The sequence below is a fragment of the Heterocephalus glaber genome, unplaced genomic scaffold (genome assembly GCF_053883595.1).
Source record: "Heterocephalus glaber isolate CG9 unplaced genomic scaffold, H.glaber_assembly_v1.0 deba00001429, whole genome shotgun sequence".
In the NCBI taxonomy this organism is placed as follows: Eukaryota; Metazoa; Chordata; class Mammalia; order Rodentia; family Bathyergidae; genus Heterocephalus; species Heterocephalus glaber.
In genome coordinates this window covers 29485693-29501406 of record NW_028258294.1, presented here as the reverse complement: position 1 = coordinate 29501406, position 15714 = coordinate 29485693, and the positions used below count along the sequence as shown (strand labels likewise).

Genomic DNA, 15714 nt, shown 5'->3' with positions numbered 1-15714 from the left:
AAAAGTCTAATAATTAGGGATATCATCTGTATGTCATATAAAATGCATAAATTCCATAATCCATTTAAATTCAGGTTAAGAGAGTTTTCAACCATAGTGTCAAGAAACAGGGCCGGGGATTTAGCTCAGTGGTTCCAGTGCCTGCCTCACAAGTGCAAGGTCCTGAGTTCGATCCCTGGTACCAAAAAAAAAAAAAGAAAGAAAGAAACAAAGAGGTATTTCTTTGATGTCTACACAGATCATGCTACCTCCCATAACATCTTAAAAAACATGAAAAGGAAGGAATAACTGAAGAAAATACCATACAAAGATTTCTAATAGCACCATATTGTCAAGTGCTTGCAAGTACATTCAGGTATAGTTCACCGTATAGCACCTCAAGCACAATTACCAAAAATAAATAGAAAGTTAGATATAGTGAGCTTTTATTAAGTTTGTATAGTTCTTATGATGATTAATATATCTGAGGCACAAGTGATAGTCCTTTTTATCACTGTTTTAAAAATCAATATATGGAAAACATGCAATGGCAAGTTCTTCTTTCGTACATCCCCTAAGACAACATTTATCTGAGTATCCTCTGCGTTTCCTTTGAGGATGATTCCCCCAAAATGTATTGCTTAAGGCGTTAATTTTGTTTCTACTTTTCTTCTGAAATTTAACACTTTTGTGAATGTATGGATCGACATCATGTGATGAAGAAAATTTTCTTGTCTTATCAAGGAGCAAGTTGGTCTTTTTATACTGATACTCAGGCAATGGCTGAATCTTCCAACTGTTTATTGTTTCTTCCTGAGAGGCAGAAGTAGAGGCTGAGTTTGTGACTCCTCCCAACACCGGGAAAGGCATTTCGGGTCTTTTGAATTGCTGGAGGCCGAGGGCTTCAACTTTCGGAGTGGCCTGGGGAACCAATTGTGCCAAAGGGGTTTCTTCTTCAAATTGGAACTGGCTCCAGTCAGTATTGCCACAGAGTTTTACTATTTCTTTCAACAGGTGGCTGCCGCACAGCTTCCTGGCTCTGCTGATCTCTTGGTTCAGCTCAAGGGAGAAGGGAACCAAGAGGAGCCCAAGCCACAAGTAGACTTAAACTGAGAAGCTGCGACATCCTGCACCTGCAGCAGGCCCCCGACTCTGCAACTGCCTTAGTATCTCCTGGCCCCGCCCCCCGCCCCCCCCCCGCGCAGTACCGATATCTTTTGATGTTGTTATGAAAGGTGCCTTTCATAAATTTCAATATTTTCTGTTAATTACTGATATCAAAAAATATTAACTGTTTTTTAAAATATCAATTTTATATCCAGCAAACTTGCTAAAATTGTTTATTAAGGCTAAAAGTTTAATTGTAGATTCTTCTGTATTTTCTGGATAGACAATTTTGTTAGTGACTAGTGAGAGTTTTATTTCTTCATTTATAATTTTTGCACTTATTGTTATTTGTCTTTCCTTAATACACTGGAGCTTATCTCCAGTACTATGACAGGCTGCAGTTATTAATATCAGAAATCTTTGTTTTGTATCTATTTTACAATACTTCTCTTTCATATTAAGAAAGTACCTTCTATTTTTATTTAGCTAAGTGCTTCTTAAAATCATCCAATAAACGTTTCATTTTATCAAGTGATTTTCCCACATTTATTGTGATAATAATACGGTATTTCGCCTTATCCTATACACAAGATAAATTACTTTGATTGGCTTTTCTAATGTTGAATCAATCTTGCATTTCTGTGTTAAACTCATTTTATTTTATGATCTTTATCTTTCTGCAAATCGTTGGAGCTGATTTCTATATTTTTCTTGAAAATCTTTGCACCTATGTTAATGAATCAGATTTGCTTATAATTTTCCTTTTTAAATTATTTCTATCAGATTTTGGAATCAAAGTTATGCCTATGTTCGGATGTAGTCTCCTATTTCATTTAGTGTTCATGATTATTTTTATCAAAATCTGAACATTTCTTCTATAAATTACTGATAAACCTACCAAGTAAACCATCTGGGCCTGGCATTTTACACACATGAATTTTAGTTTTTACTTTAATTTGTTTTCTTAATGCTTCCATAGAATTAGTCAACTTTTCTGCAAAATTCATTTAAATTCTATTGATGATGTTTATTGGTTTGTGTTTTTACTCCTATAGTGGCTGTTTCAATTAATACTTTTATAAAAGTGTTTTGTAAATTGTGTTTATTTATACTTTAAATATATTTTTATAAGGTAAATTATTGTAAGAGGAATTGTTGGGCCAAGAATATAGACATTTTCAGTTTTCTTAACCTCAGATCATTTCTTTCTTGAAGAAACAACATTGGGAAAATATTTGTATTAGTTATTTACTGTGTGCAACAAAGTACCTCAAAACTTGCTGGCTTGAAACAATTGACATTTACCATTCTCACAGTTTCTTGGGTTAGGAATTTGTGAGTGGCTGCTCTGGGTGGTTCTTTCTTCTCATGAGATGGTAATCACAGTCAGTCAGGGCTGCTGTCATCTGAGAGCTTGGCTGGGCCCTGAGGACCCACTTCCATGGGGGCTCATGCAGGTGGCTGGCAAGGTGGTGATGGTGGTAGGAAGACTCCATTTCCCCCAATATGAGAGCATCATCATAACACAGCACTCAGTTTCCCCAGAAGAAGCTAAGATAGACAGACAGATAGACTAACCAACTGACGGATGGACACACACACCCACACACACCCACTCACACCCACACACAGAATGCTTTTTGGACTAGTTTCAAAATCACATACTACTACTTTTGCCATATTCTATTTGTTAGAACCAACTGCTGACTGCTGAGTCTGGTTCACATTGAAAGGAGAGAGGAATTAGACTGCAGCTTTTCTTTTTTCTTTTCTCCTATTTTCTTTTTCTCCAAGTGCTGGGATCAAACCCAGGGGCTTGATCATGCTAGGCAAGTACTCTGCTACTGAGCCACACCTCCAGTCCCCAGACCCCCACCTTTTGAAAGAACAAGTAGGAAATTATGAATACATTTTAAAACTATCACAATCTCTCAATAAGCCTAGTTTAAGTAGATTGATCTCCTTCACATGAGTCTTTAAAAACAGTGCCTTAGGAGAAGTTCTCAGCCCACTAACATCACAGAGGCAAATGGGATCAGCTGGTGAGAATGTGAGGCTGGGATTCCAAACTGTCAAGCACCTGCCACCCTTGGTGCCCAGTTCCCCCAGTGCCCTGGCTACTATCCAAGCTCGAGATTTATGTCTTAATTATGTAAATGGAGAGATTATGCTATCAAGAGCTCTGGTAAGCTAATTACTAAACAAGAAATCAATGTCGCTAATGTTGAGACTAATGAATCCCAAGGCTCCTAACACTTGGACTGTAATTGCAATAGTGAGAATCTTATTTCAACAGACCATGCCATAGAGAAGGGCAGAAGGAAAGGGCTCTCTCACTGTGATGGATTCACTGAGACCCTCATCTGGCTTTTTCTTGTCATGGATGCTGGGAGCTGGCAACAGTCCCTGGCCATCCCTCCCCCAACCCATGGGACCTTCTGTACTTACCCAATGAGCTTTAGTAGCTCAGGCTCTGGGAGGTGACCATATGGACTATTTTGGCCAGTGCCAGCAGGGAAGGAAGAGCGATAGTCAGAGTTTTCACTCAATTGGATGTGACATTTGCATTTGGAGGACTGAGGCAGGGTGAGAGGGTTCCACTGGGGTCTCTTTCTCCCTCTCCACTTTGCATATGATGTCAGATTGCCCCTGACAACAAACAAGACTGGTCAGAGGTCTCCTGACCCTCCAGGCCCCTGGAGGCGCAAGAGCTCCCATTCTTCTCATTATCTACTCTTCATCCTCCCCCACTCTCACTCCACAGGCCCAAGGCTCTGTCTTTCTTGTTTTATGTGACCATTTAATTTCAAATTGACTGGTCTTGCCCTTAGCTTTTATCCAGGGCTGCTACAAGAAATAGCCATATGCAATCTATTTCTGCAATTATAAAAATACTGTTGAGGATCATGACTCGCACATCTGCAGCAAAATGGTGAAGAGGATTTTTCTGGTGTCCCAAAGAAAAATGGGTGGCCAAAGCCCAAACCAAGGCAGAGGTGAAGAAGCACTGATGAAGCCTACATTCTAAACAGAGCTGCCCAGGAACAGAGCCATCACATCCTGGTAGCACAACTTGTAAAGCACAGGTTGCAGAACTGAGCTGCCACCTGCAACCCACACTCCATTCTGACTTCTGTTCTTCCACTCTTGTTTGTACAAGGTGAGCATAGGGAATGGAATGGGGGATGATATCAGAATGGTTAACCTTGAATGTTAGTGGAGAGGGTCAAGTCCTTTGTCTTCTCCTAGGAAGACACACATGGTCACGGAGACCAGTGGCCACTTGTAGTCTAAAGATTTCCACAAGAGGCCTGTGGATGCAGCCCATACATGCAAGACATTGTAGAGGGACCAGAAAGGAGAGACTGGAGGTGGTCCCACCCCAGCTCCCTTCAGCTCATGGAACACAGAGAGGAAGTTACAGCCTTTCATGTAGACCCACTTAAAAGGGTAGGGATGGGCAGGGCAGAGGCTGGGGACTGTCCAGCTGGCTATCAGAGCAAGGGAGGAGAGCTTTATTTATTTGGGAAGGATGGTGCCATAACCTGGGCTGGAAGGAACATTACCACTTCCTCTAAGTGGAGGAGGGTCAGGTTAAGTTGAACATTGACCAAGAAAAGGACTACATGGTCCACATATGGACCGTCACTTAAGCAGACTCTACAAGCCTCCCACAGAACCAGAATGAGGCAGGCTCAGACTAAAGATGCCTCCTCATGACCACTGAAATTCCAGGCTAAGGTGCTTCCCAACCCCTTCTCCTCTTCTCCTCCACCTAAACCTAGAACAGGTATACCCAGGAGAGGGGAGGAATAGGAGAAGTGAAAGAAGACACCACCCTGCTCCTCCCACCTTTGAGTCCCTAGAGCCACAGCCTTCCTGGGCTTTGGGATGGCTGGGGAAAGAAGAACTTTGAATCAAATACAAATTCAGAGTTTTAAATTGACTAGACTGAGTTTTTAATAACTGAAAGTGACAGGAACATTTACTTTGTGCCCAAAATATCATTAAGTGATGGAGAAAAGGGATTCAATAGAACACAGGAGAAAGCAGTGACTGAAAAAAATTAACTTTGGTGTTTATACCTCACTGCATTGTGACTCTTCCATAAACTGTACATCATTCCAGTTGATGTTCCCTAAACAAAGTCCTGTGGAGAGAAATGATTCTCACAGCATTTTGCAAAATTATCCAGGTTGTGGGGAAATGAGTAACCTCATATACAATGGGAGTAAAAGTAAATTAGTAAGGCTTTAGGGTGGCAGTTTGGCAATATGCATCATGAGCTCTGGCAAGTGCATACCTTTGACCCAGCAATTTTGTTCTATAAATTTAGGAATTTATTTACTATTTTTATTTATTTATTTTATTTTATTTATTTACTGTTTTTATTTATTTATTGTTCAAAAGATGAAGTGCTGGTTTTGTTCTGGCACTGTTCCATGTATGTTGACTGTATTAGTCACTTTCTCATCCCTGGCACAGAATACTGGACATCTACAACTTAAAGAAAGAAAGGTTTGTTTTGGCTCACAGTTTTAGAGAATTCAGTCCATGGTTAGTTGGCTCCAAGGCAGAAACAGCATGGTCAAAGGGCATAGAGGAAGAAAGCTCCTCGTCCCATGGTAGCCAGAAAACAGAGAGGAGCCAGGCACAAGAATGAAGCCTTCTAGGCCATGCCCCCAGTCACTTGCCTCTTCCATCCAGGCCCCACCTCCAAACACATGAGACATTTGGGGACCATTTTAGATCTAAACAACAACATTGACCAAGGCACATATTGTTTCTACCCTTATGAACATTATAATTTAGTGAAGGGAAAAGTCAGGTCAATAGAATGTTACCCTTGATTCTTTCTCCAACAGAATGAAGAGTGGGTGATGGTGGCTGACATAAGATGGAAAGCTGAGACAGTCTGTGGTAATGTTGGTCAGGAGTTATTCATCTCAGGAAGTGATGTTTCAGTTGAGATCTGAAAGGTGAATGGGAATTAGAGAGGCAAGGGATTATTACTGGTGGGATGATATTCTAAGAAGCAAGATGAGTATGTACCAAAGTACAGAAGCAGAGAGAACATGCATGCTTAGGGGCCCCAAAGAGGTTCAGTTGGCTAGAAAGATGAGCAAGAGTGAGGGGGTGACAAGGAGGGAAGGCTGGAAAGAAACGCAAAGGACACAAGGGAATAATACAGGATGAATGAATGGACTCATCAAAGTATCGTTTTATGGTTATGATACATGAAGCTGGAAGACAAATTAGATGTCAAATAATAGATCATCATAGCAACACTAATGTAATAGAGCACTGCATGGCTATAAAAATGATGCTGTGGTAGATAATTTATTGACATGAAAAGATGTTTAGTGTTATATTGCCAAATAAAAGTCAGAATATAAAATTGTATGTACAGCATGCTCTGATTTTATTTTTAAAATTATGCACAGATTCTGGGAAAATATACACAAACCACTTAGCCACAGTTATCCTTTGAGTGCTCATGCTTCAGGTGAATTTCATTATTTCAACTGTAGTTTTTACTATCGTTTAACTGTGTGCCAAACCACTTGGGTAATAAAGAAAAGTTGAAAATTATGAGACATAAAATCACTGAAGGTACATCTCCACATTTCCTTTTTGCTCTGAATGCCTTTAATCAGACTTAATTTGGATGTGGAGCTTCTGTGGTATTGTGGACCCTTTGCCTAGAGCAGACAAATCTCTCTGTCCCTTGAAAGAAGCATGCTGTCCCTGTTTCCATTCCTTGGTTGCTGCTGGTACTCTCACCAGTGATTCTTTTTCAGTACAACTTTCCATTCATCCAAATGCTACTGATCTGTCTGGCCCAGATCCAGTCTGTAAGTACTTCAATTTTTTGCTTTTTAATTTTTCATAGTATCAAACATTTTTCAAATTCCTACTATGAGCTGGACGAGGATAAAATAGTAAACAAGATCCCTCTCTCTTGCTGCTACATAGATATTTTAAAGTGCTAAACTTATTTTTTCAGCTTTTGAGACAAAGTCTTTCTATGTAGCCCAGGCTAGCCTTGAACTCACTATGTACCCCAGGCTGGCCTCGAACTCAGGGCGATCCTCCTGTCTCAGCCTCCTGAGTACTGGGATAACAGGCATGCCCCATCACCCCCAGCCCAAAATGCTAAACTTTTAAAGTCTTTGAACAAAGGAGTGATTTGAATGGATTTGTGTCTTTAAAATAGCATATTTTTTCCAAGTAGTTGGAACTTTCTCTATGTTTTGCCTGGATAAGTCTTGTCTCTTCTTTCTTCATCATATTTGACCTCACTTTCTATGAGGATGTTTTTCTGACCTCCAAGTTAGCACTCTGGGCTCTTCCCTGGGTACTTTCTCTGCCCCTGGGGAAGCTCTCATACCCACTGAGTTGTCATAGTTTGGACAATTGTCTATATGCTCCATGAAGCTGCCAGCCCTCATGCCTGGCTTTTTGCATCTCAGAGGGCAGAGCAAGTTCTCAGTAAGAATCTTTTGAATAAATAGGAATCCTGAGAAAAGTAGCTTCAAAGAAGTGGTGGAGCACATACAGACTGTGGGGAGATGAGGCAGGAAGGAGTCCTGGAGGCAGGGGGAGCAGATTCTTCTTTCAAGAAGATTACCTGAGAAGAGTACAGGTGAGAAGGGGAATAGCTAGAAGAGGGCACTGGGGAGATGGAGGGTTTGTTTTGCAAGATAGGAAAGACTTACACATGCTTAAATATTGATGGGAAGGATCTGGAGGGAAGGAAGAAGATTAAGATATGGGAGACTGTATTAGTTAGATATTACCGCAGTAATGTTGCATAACAAACCACCTCCAATCTCTGTGGCTTAGAATAACAATAAGCACTTCTTCAACTCACTCCAGTGCCTGCAGATTGGCTGTGTGACTCTGAATCATGTTGCAGATCTGTGTGTCTGCCTCTGCTCCCTGTGCCATCTGCTCTCCTTTAGCCAGAAAGCTAGCCAGATCATGTTCATTTTGTGTTGCTGGTAAAGACTGAAGAGAGAGAATCAGAAACCTGAAAGGTCTTCCAAGGCCTTGGTTCAGAGCTAGCACATTATCATTGCTGTTCACATTGCACTGTCCAAAACAAGTCACATAAAAATCTCAACCTCAACAATCATAAAACTGGGGAAAATACTCTGCCTGCAGTGAACTGTAGCAAAAAAGAGGGAGGAGGGAAGAATTGTAGGCTAGTAATAGAGAGATTATAAGGGCAAGAGAATAAAATATTGTCAGGAAAATAATTCAAATAATAGGCTATAAAGTCCAGGCTAAGTGGAGAAGAATGAGAGAAAGTGGGCTATTGGCGGGGAGGGCAAGTGCAGAGAACAAGAGGTACTGACGAGGCTGGAGAGGAGCTGAGGCCTAAGTGACTGGAGAGGGGATGGTAAGATAGGAAGCTGAAGTTTGATATGGGCACTTGAGTCTAAGAGTCCAGCCGTGGAGCTGTTCAGGGCACTGCTGGCCAGATTCAGGTTGTGGCTGTGAATAGAGAAGTAGAGGGGAGGTAAAAGTCGTCAGATCTAAAGAGAACAATGCAGGGAGAGGCTCAGGGTTTTGGTGGGTGGTCCATACAGATAATGAAATCACCTAGGGTGACAGGAGAACTGAGGAAACAGAAGGCTGAGGGCAGAAACAGAGTCCCCGGCAAAGGGAGGACGTCACTGGGGAATCTGGGGCAGGTGGAGGGTGGAAGCACAGGCCTGACCTGGGAGTGGAGGCGAAGTGCCTGAAAGCTACATCGGTGAGCATGGAGATGTCATCCTCAGCTCCTCACAGAGACATTTCTGTGTTGTGGAAAAAAATCCTAATTAAGAAGGCTTCAGGGGGAGGCAGCACTGCTGAGGAAGAGCCAAGTTTTAGTAAAGTGGGGATGAGGAGAAGCCACTTGGATGAACAGTCCACTGAAACAGGAAAGTTTATTTATCGCAGAGATGGTTCTAAAGGGAACAGTGGGATCCCGCATTGCAGTGGAGTGAGTGTAAGGCAGCAGGAGAGGAGAGGTCAGCCAAGGGGCAAGACAGCATGGGTAGGAGGAGTGGCTCAGTCAGTTGGAGCAAGAAGGTTCCAGGTCATACTGCAAAGAGACAGTCCAAGGCCAGGAGAACACACTGCAATGGATTCTAATAATTCCTAGGACTCTTACCATTTGGGGGAAAACAACATATGTCCTTAGAAGATGAGGAAACCCTAACTCACTAAGAAATAGAAAGTCCTTGTTTTAGTTGCTTTCTTATCACTGGGACAAAATACCCGACAGTCGTAACTTAGAAGAAATTTTCTTTGGGTAATGTTTTTAGTCCATGGTCAGCTGACTCCAAGACAGAAAGGCATAGAGGAAGGGCCTGGGGAAGAAAGCCGCTCATGTCGTGGCAGTCGGGTAGCAGAGCAGGAAGGAAGCAACCAGAGAAGGGGATGCACCCTTCCAGCTCACACTTACAGTGACCTGCCTCTTCTGGCCAGGCCCCATGTCCTGCCAGCAATTCAGCTATATCTCCCCCATGATTCAGTCACTTTCCAAAAACTCTGCATCTGGGCACAGGAGAGTTTTGGGAATCATTCCTGATGTAAACCATAACTGCCCTAAACAAATGCTTAATATATACCTCATTGAAGCTGGAAGGAAGGAGAGAGAGAGAGGAGAGAGAGAGGATGTGGTGGGCCTTGTCCCCCCCCCCCCCCCGCTAGTACTCTTGAGTGCCTTTTACGGGCATGTCTAAGCGTGCTGCAAGTCTACCCGGCAACAAGGAAGTAGCCCCAGTACCCTCCCCTTGCTCCCTCCCTCTAGCCCTACGGTATATATGCTGTAGCAGCTTCCGCAATAAACGAGACTTGATCAGAAACCTGTCTTGTCTCCATCTCTCGTGTCCCCTGTCCTTTGTCATTCTCACCCCCCCCCAGGGTCTCCATTGACTTACCCGCGGGCGGGGACGAGAGAGAGAGAGAGAGAGAGAGAATATAAAAGAGACAGAATATAATTAATAAATGTCCAAAATCCTAGATTCATTCCTTCTATTGAAAAAAGATTGTGGCTATAATTTTCTGGTCCAGGCACAAGAAAGAATCAGCAACCGGCTGTGCCAAAGCCACAGAAGTCAGATCTGTTGCTACCAAAGCTTGGGAATTTCATGCCAGGAACATCAGGCCTTTGTTTCTAAATTTTGATTTTTCATTCAACTGTATATAGTTTGCCCTTATAATTAAATCACACATATTATGTATCAGTTCATCTTCTCCAATTAAGATGATAATGAGCTTTCACATTCTATCAGATATTTACCATGCAGTCTGTGAAAAAGAGCTTAATGAAACAATCAAGACATGTAATCACCTTAACAAGGGAGGACTCCACGGGGAGGATTTGAAATGTCTAACAGTAGAGAATAATGGGACTTCAAGGTAAACACAAGCCCAGTACTGGCTGTTACAGATCAAATGGCATGGGATGGGCCAGTTGGGAAGAATATGTGCTTTTTATCTTGGCAGGTCAAGGGAACAGGAAGCTGGTGTGTGCAGCAGTGCAATTGTAGGCTGTGAAAGAATGATAGCTCACAACAAGAAGTAACATTTATCACATGCTTACTCTCTGTAAGGTGGTGCACCAAGTGTTTTACAAGCATCCTGCCAATTCATACCTACTGAAACCTTAGGAGATAATTATGGCCACATCTCACTGATAAAGCATCTGAGGCCCAAAGAGGTAACTAACTTGTCTAAGGTCATAAGGCTATAAGCACCAAAGCTGAAACTTGAATCATGGTTGAGAAGAGGCATGCTCCTCTATGTGGCAGGAGACAGATGTCTGGGGACAGTGGTGCCTGTCACCAAGGCCAGGTGGCTGCTATAACAATAGCTTGACCCATAGGTGGCAAATAATGGTACATATATAGCCATCCACTCCTCCCAGTTACTCTACTGCCATACATCTCTAATTTATCATGATACTCTTCCCACTGAGCACAGATGTGGTTTTCTACTCCTCATTGCAGCACTCCACACAGCCACTAAGTCAATTAGAACTGATGTGTGAGACAGAACCTCTTTGTCAACCCTGACTTAGAGGTTCTGTGAAAGCACTGGGCTTGGAGTTTGCTGGAATCAGTTTCAGGATCCGATGTAATAATGTCTGTCAACATGTGAGCCACAGAGTCTGTAGCAGTGAATCTGAAGAAAGTGCTGGTTTCCTTCTTTCATAATGGTGATCAGCATATTTGGCCTTGGGTGAGGGCCCTAGGTAGGTTTCTTAAAGTCTTAGAAACCTCCCTGGTAGATAAGGGCAGTGACACACTCCCCTGGATCCCAGGGAAAACATGGGGGTACAGGTCCAGGGACAGGGACCGACATGATCAGAATGACCAATGTGCTAAAGAAAAACCTAATCAGGTATGGAGAAATGCCCCATAGAATAAAGAGGTCAAGAAGCCAGCTCTGAGAGGGGCTGAGTATCCCTGGCCAGGCCCAACTTGGAGATAAATCCCAACCTATAACCAGGTGAGCTAGGCAGGTGGCCTGGGGTGAGGCTTAAGGATTCCTAGGAAAAAAAATGTGTGCTAGACAAACAAAATGTGCCTTTCTTGGCCTTTTCATTATTTTCCATCTGGGCTGTGTTTTCTTTTCCTTTAGTTTTCTAAAGTTGTAAAATACCCGCTCTTTTATTGAACGATAGGGACAGGGAAATTGTCTACTACAAAGAAGGGAAGTGAGAAGCTCAGAGCAGCCTGGAGGGGACTAATCATCTGTGACAGTCAGAGTGGAGTTTCCACTTGATTGGCTTTAGAATCTGCCCCAGGTTTTAGTGGAGCACGCTTCTAGGTGTGTCTGTTGGGGTAGGTCATGGAGGCATGGCTTTGGGGTCTATGTCTGGTCCCTTACCTCTCTGGCACTCTTCCTTTACTCTGTTTCCTGGCCACCATGGCATGAATAGCTATTCTTTGTTAATCTCTTTCACCATGCACTTCTGGCTTGGAGCTGGATAGCCATGGACTAACCCACTGAAACTGTGAGCCAAAATAAACCTCTCCTCCTTGACATTACAAGTGTCTGGTATTTTGTCCCAGTGATGAGAAAGTGACTAATACAACATCTCAGGGGAGAATGAAAAGAGCCATAGAGCTTGAGTAGCCATAGAGAGGACACCTCAGGGACTCAGGAAAGTATCTGTCAGAGGACTTGTGGGTCTTCTTCTGGTTTGACTTAAGTCTCCTTCTGTTTAATGAAGTGGACTACTACCTGTAACCTTTATTAGTCAACTTTCCTGTTGTTGGTTCAAAATACCCAACACCCACAATTTAAAAGAGGAGTTTAATTTAGCTCACGGTTGCAGAGGGTTCAGTCCATGCCAGGTTGGCTCTAAGGCAGAAACATCATAGCAGGGTATAGGGAGGATGGTGGAGCAAAGCTGCTCACTTCATGGTGGCAAGGAAGTAGAGCCAGAGAGAATATAGTACCATCCAAAGGCATGCTTCTAGTAATCCATCTTCTCAGTTTGGGCCACATCTCCTAATAGCACATTCAACTATGAAGATCAGTGAATGAATCCATTGGTGAGTATAACATCCCCATGATCCAATCAGCTTTCCAAGAGTTTATTAATCCAGTCAAATTGACACTTAGGATTAACCATCACATACCCCTTGATCCCAGAATCCTGCCATCTCATTTACCTCTTTGAAGTCTCAACTTGTGTTGATGAAGGGGGGAGGCCCAGAAAGGGTCCAATAGTGGGTGCATCCAGAAAGTCAGGTGTCCACACTCAGAGCACAGGATCTGGAAACCAGAGGAAGCCTTGGTCTTAGAAAGAAGGAAGGAAGGCCAGGGATTTAGCTCAGAGGTTCTGCCACCTGCCTCACAAGCACAAGGTCCTGACTTTGATCCCCAGTGCCAAAAAACAAAAAGAAAGCAGGAAACCACTGTTTAGGACTATGACCCAGTTTAGGGTAGGTGTGTTAGGCTGTTTTGATGGAAAGCATTGAAGGCTTTCTTGGGTCACCTTGAATAAGTGTGTACGTGTTGGAGGTGAGGGAAAGAGTGCTATGAGGAAAAACATGGAAATAGGGTAGTTAAAAATCTCAATCACAGGCCGGATCTCAAGGGAAAAAAGGAGCATATTTTAACAAGGCCTTAACAAGAATAGGACCTGAAATCCCACTGGAGTTTGAGAGGCCAGACCTGGGTAACTTGGCCAAATCTAAGCAGTTCCAGGAACTGTTTTTATTAGTGCATGTTTGTAGCGATGATTACATTTATTGTGGAAAGTTTAGTTTGTACATGTACATAGCACCTTAATGCTTCTTCTTTTTGTTTGCTTTTTTGGTCCTCTTCCCCTCTCACCCCTCCCTGCTCCCTTGGGGACAGACAGGTGAGGTAATTGAGTGGAGGGACACAGTGGCACAAAGACCTAGACTTGAAGAGGCGTAGTCACTAACGCAGCTGTGGTGAGAGGAAGGGGGCACCCCTGTCTTTCAACGGGAACAATCTGTCCAGGACATCCTCGAAGCCTGCAGGCTCCCTGGACATCCTGTGGGGGACTCCGAAGGTACCTTCCCTGTAGACTCACCAGCTCCAGAGTCACATCGAAAATGACGGTAACTGCCTGGCTCAGCTCAGGCTACCTGGGTCTGGCCTACCCTGCCCTGGGGTGGGCAGAGGAAATAGTTATCCTTCAACTGTGGAGCAGAGGTCTACACAGTTTTAATTACAGTGAGGGATTCTCTCCAGATAAGAAGCAGGATGCATGAAAAATAAAGCCAAATTCTATTATTGCCTACAAACTCTCGACTTGAATCAATTTGATCTGTTTTTTATTTTACTAAGTATTCCAACAGCTGTAGCTTTGTTTGGTCCCATGAGGATTTCACCTATTTATGATTGTGACTGACCTCATTTACTCCACTCTGCTTGCAGTCCCTATACCTAGATTTTTACTTTGAGCTTTCTACTTGACAAAGTCCCAGCAGGAAACAGATGACACTCTCAAGTGGGATCATTTCAGAGTTTAGTAAACAAAGATTACTACAAATGTGTAAGTGGCATGTAGGAGAACCAGAGGGACAATGTAATCCTCTAGGTCTAGTTACTGTGGGGCTCCACTGCCACCTGAAGGGGCCGAAGAGGAAGCAATTACCAGAGGGGAAATGGGGAAGAAGGGAGGAAACAAGAAAGTATAGAGAGCACTTGTCACAGAGTACTCACCACAGCTGTGACTCATGACCTACAGTCAGGGTTCTGCACTCAGCCTCCAGGAAGGGTCTCAGGGCCAATCTTGACTCTATTCTCCTCCATTCTTCTGAGTTCTTCCCAGTGGTCCAACCTGGTCAGTATTCAGGAAGGTGGGGTGCAGGGTCCTTGATGCACTCCCTACTCGTCAGCTTTCAGGGCACAAAGTGGAGAGAGACAAACAGGAGCTCTCCCACTGAGGGACTTTTCTCCTTGGCTATGGTCTCCCATTCAGAACTGGATCAGTGTTTGGAGGCTACTCACACTTCCCCAGCTCTGAAGGAAGGCCAGGAACACGGACAATGAAATTCAGCTTCTGAACTTCTGTGCTCTTCCCTTCTAGGCCAAACAGACCAGGAGTGGAGTGAGGACTGAGGTGATGGGGTGGGGGTGGGGGTGGCGGTGGTGGCTCATTTCCAACCTGGTTTTTTGATGATAAGAAGGGACAGTGTCTAATGCAAGAGTACAGATGACAAAGAGGGTCAGTTCTGTTTGCTTCCATCATTCTCTTCACCTTCCTCCATTCTTCTCTGCTTCCTTCCACCTCTCTCTTTCTCCTCTTTCCTATAGGCACAACACACCTGGCAACATTCATCTGCTTTCAGAAGCTCCACTGTTGGGCTCACGGGTTCATCCCTGCTCTGTCCAGATGCTGAACAAAGGAATCTCCCCCCTCAATCTCTTCAACTTTTTCCATTCCTACCCTCATCAGAACTTCCACATCTCCAGAGCTTCTCAATAGAAAGTAGGAAAGCCAGCTACCAACTCACACAACTAAGGTGTGTAGCAGACAACTCCTTCTTACAGGGGTGTTTGCTCTTTAGGCCAATTGGGGAGCTCTCTTTTATCAAATGTTTGTTGAGAGTCTCCCCAGGGAAAGGTTCTGTGTTGGGAGCTTGAGGGAACAAAAGTGAGCCAGAAGATCCCACTCTTTAGTCAATAAACAAGACAGGAATGCAAATAGCGACATAATCAACGTCACAGAGATGTAGGTGTTTCTATTAAGATTGGGTTACAGGAGATGAGGAAGTACTTTATGGAACACAATTGTGAATTGTGCCTTGAAAGACCAGTAGGAACCAGACATAGACATGGGCTGAGGGTAATTCCAACAATAGAAACAGTGTAGGCAAAGGCCTGGAGATGGACCTGTATCCAGAAAACAACAGGCAATTCCTATGTGAGAGGGAGAGAGATGCTTCTGCTGAAAGCAGGCAGAGAAAGGGATTCATTTAAGTCTCATCTTTCAGTTTATTCTTGCAGGGGAATGTCATGTTTCTCCCTCCTCCCAGGATCCTGAACTAGTCCAATCTCTCTCTCCCTGGAAGAAAAAGTCAGATGCTCATTATCTCCCCCAGTTTTCCCGAGGGCTTGCATGGAACAAACTTCTCTTGA

At 43.4% G+C, this 15714-nt stretch overlaps 1 pseudogene; it reads right to left on the bottom strand.

Moving 5' to 3' along the window:
• Positions 1–247: 247 nt before the first annotated feature.
• On the bottom strand, positions 248–13620 carry LOC101724590 (insulin-like peptide INSL6 pseudogene; annotated as a pseudogene).
• Positions 13621–15714: the final 2094 nt, after the last annotated feature.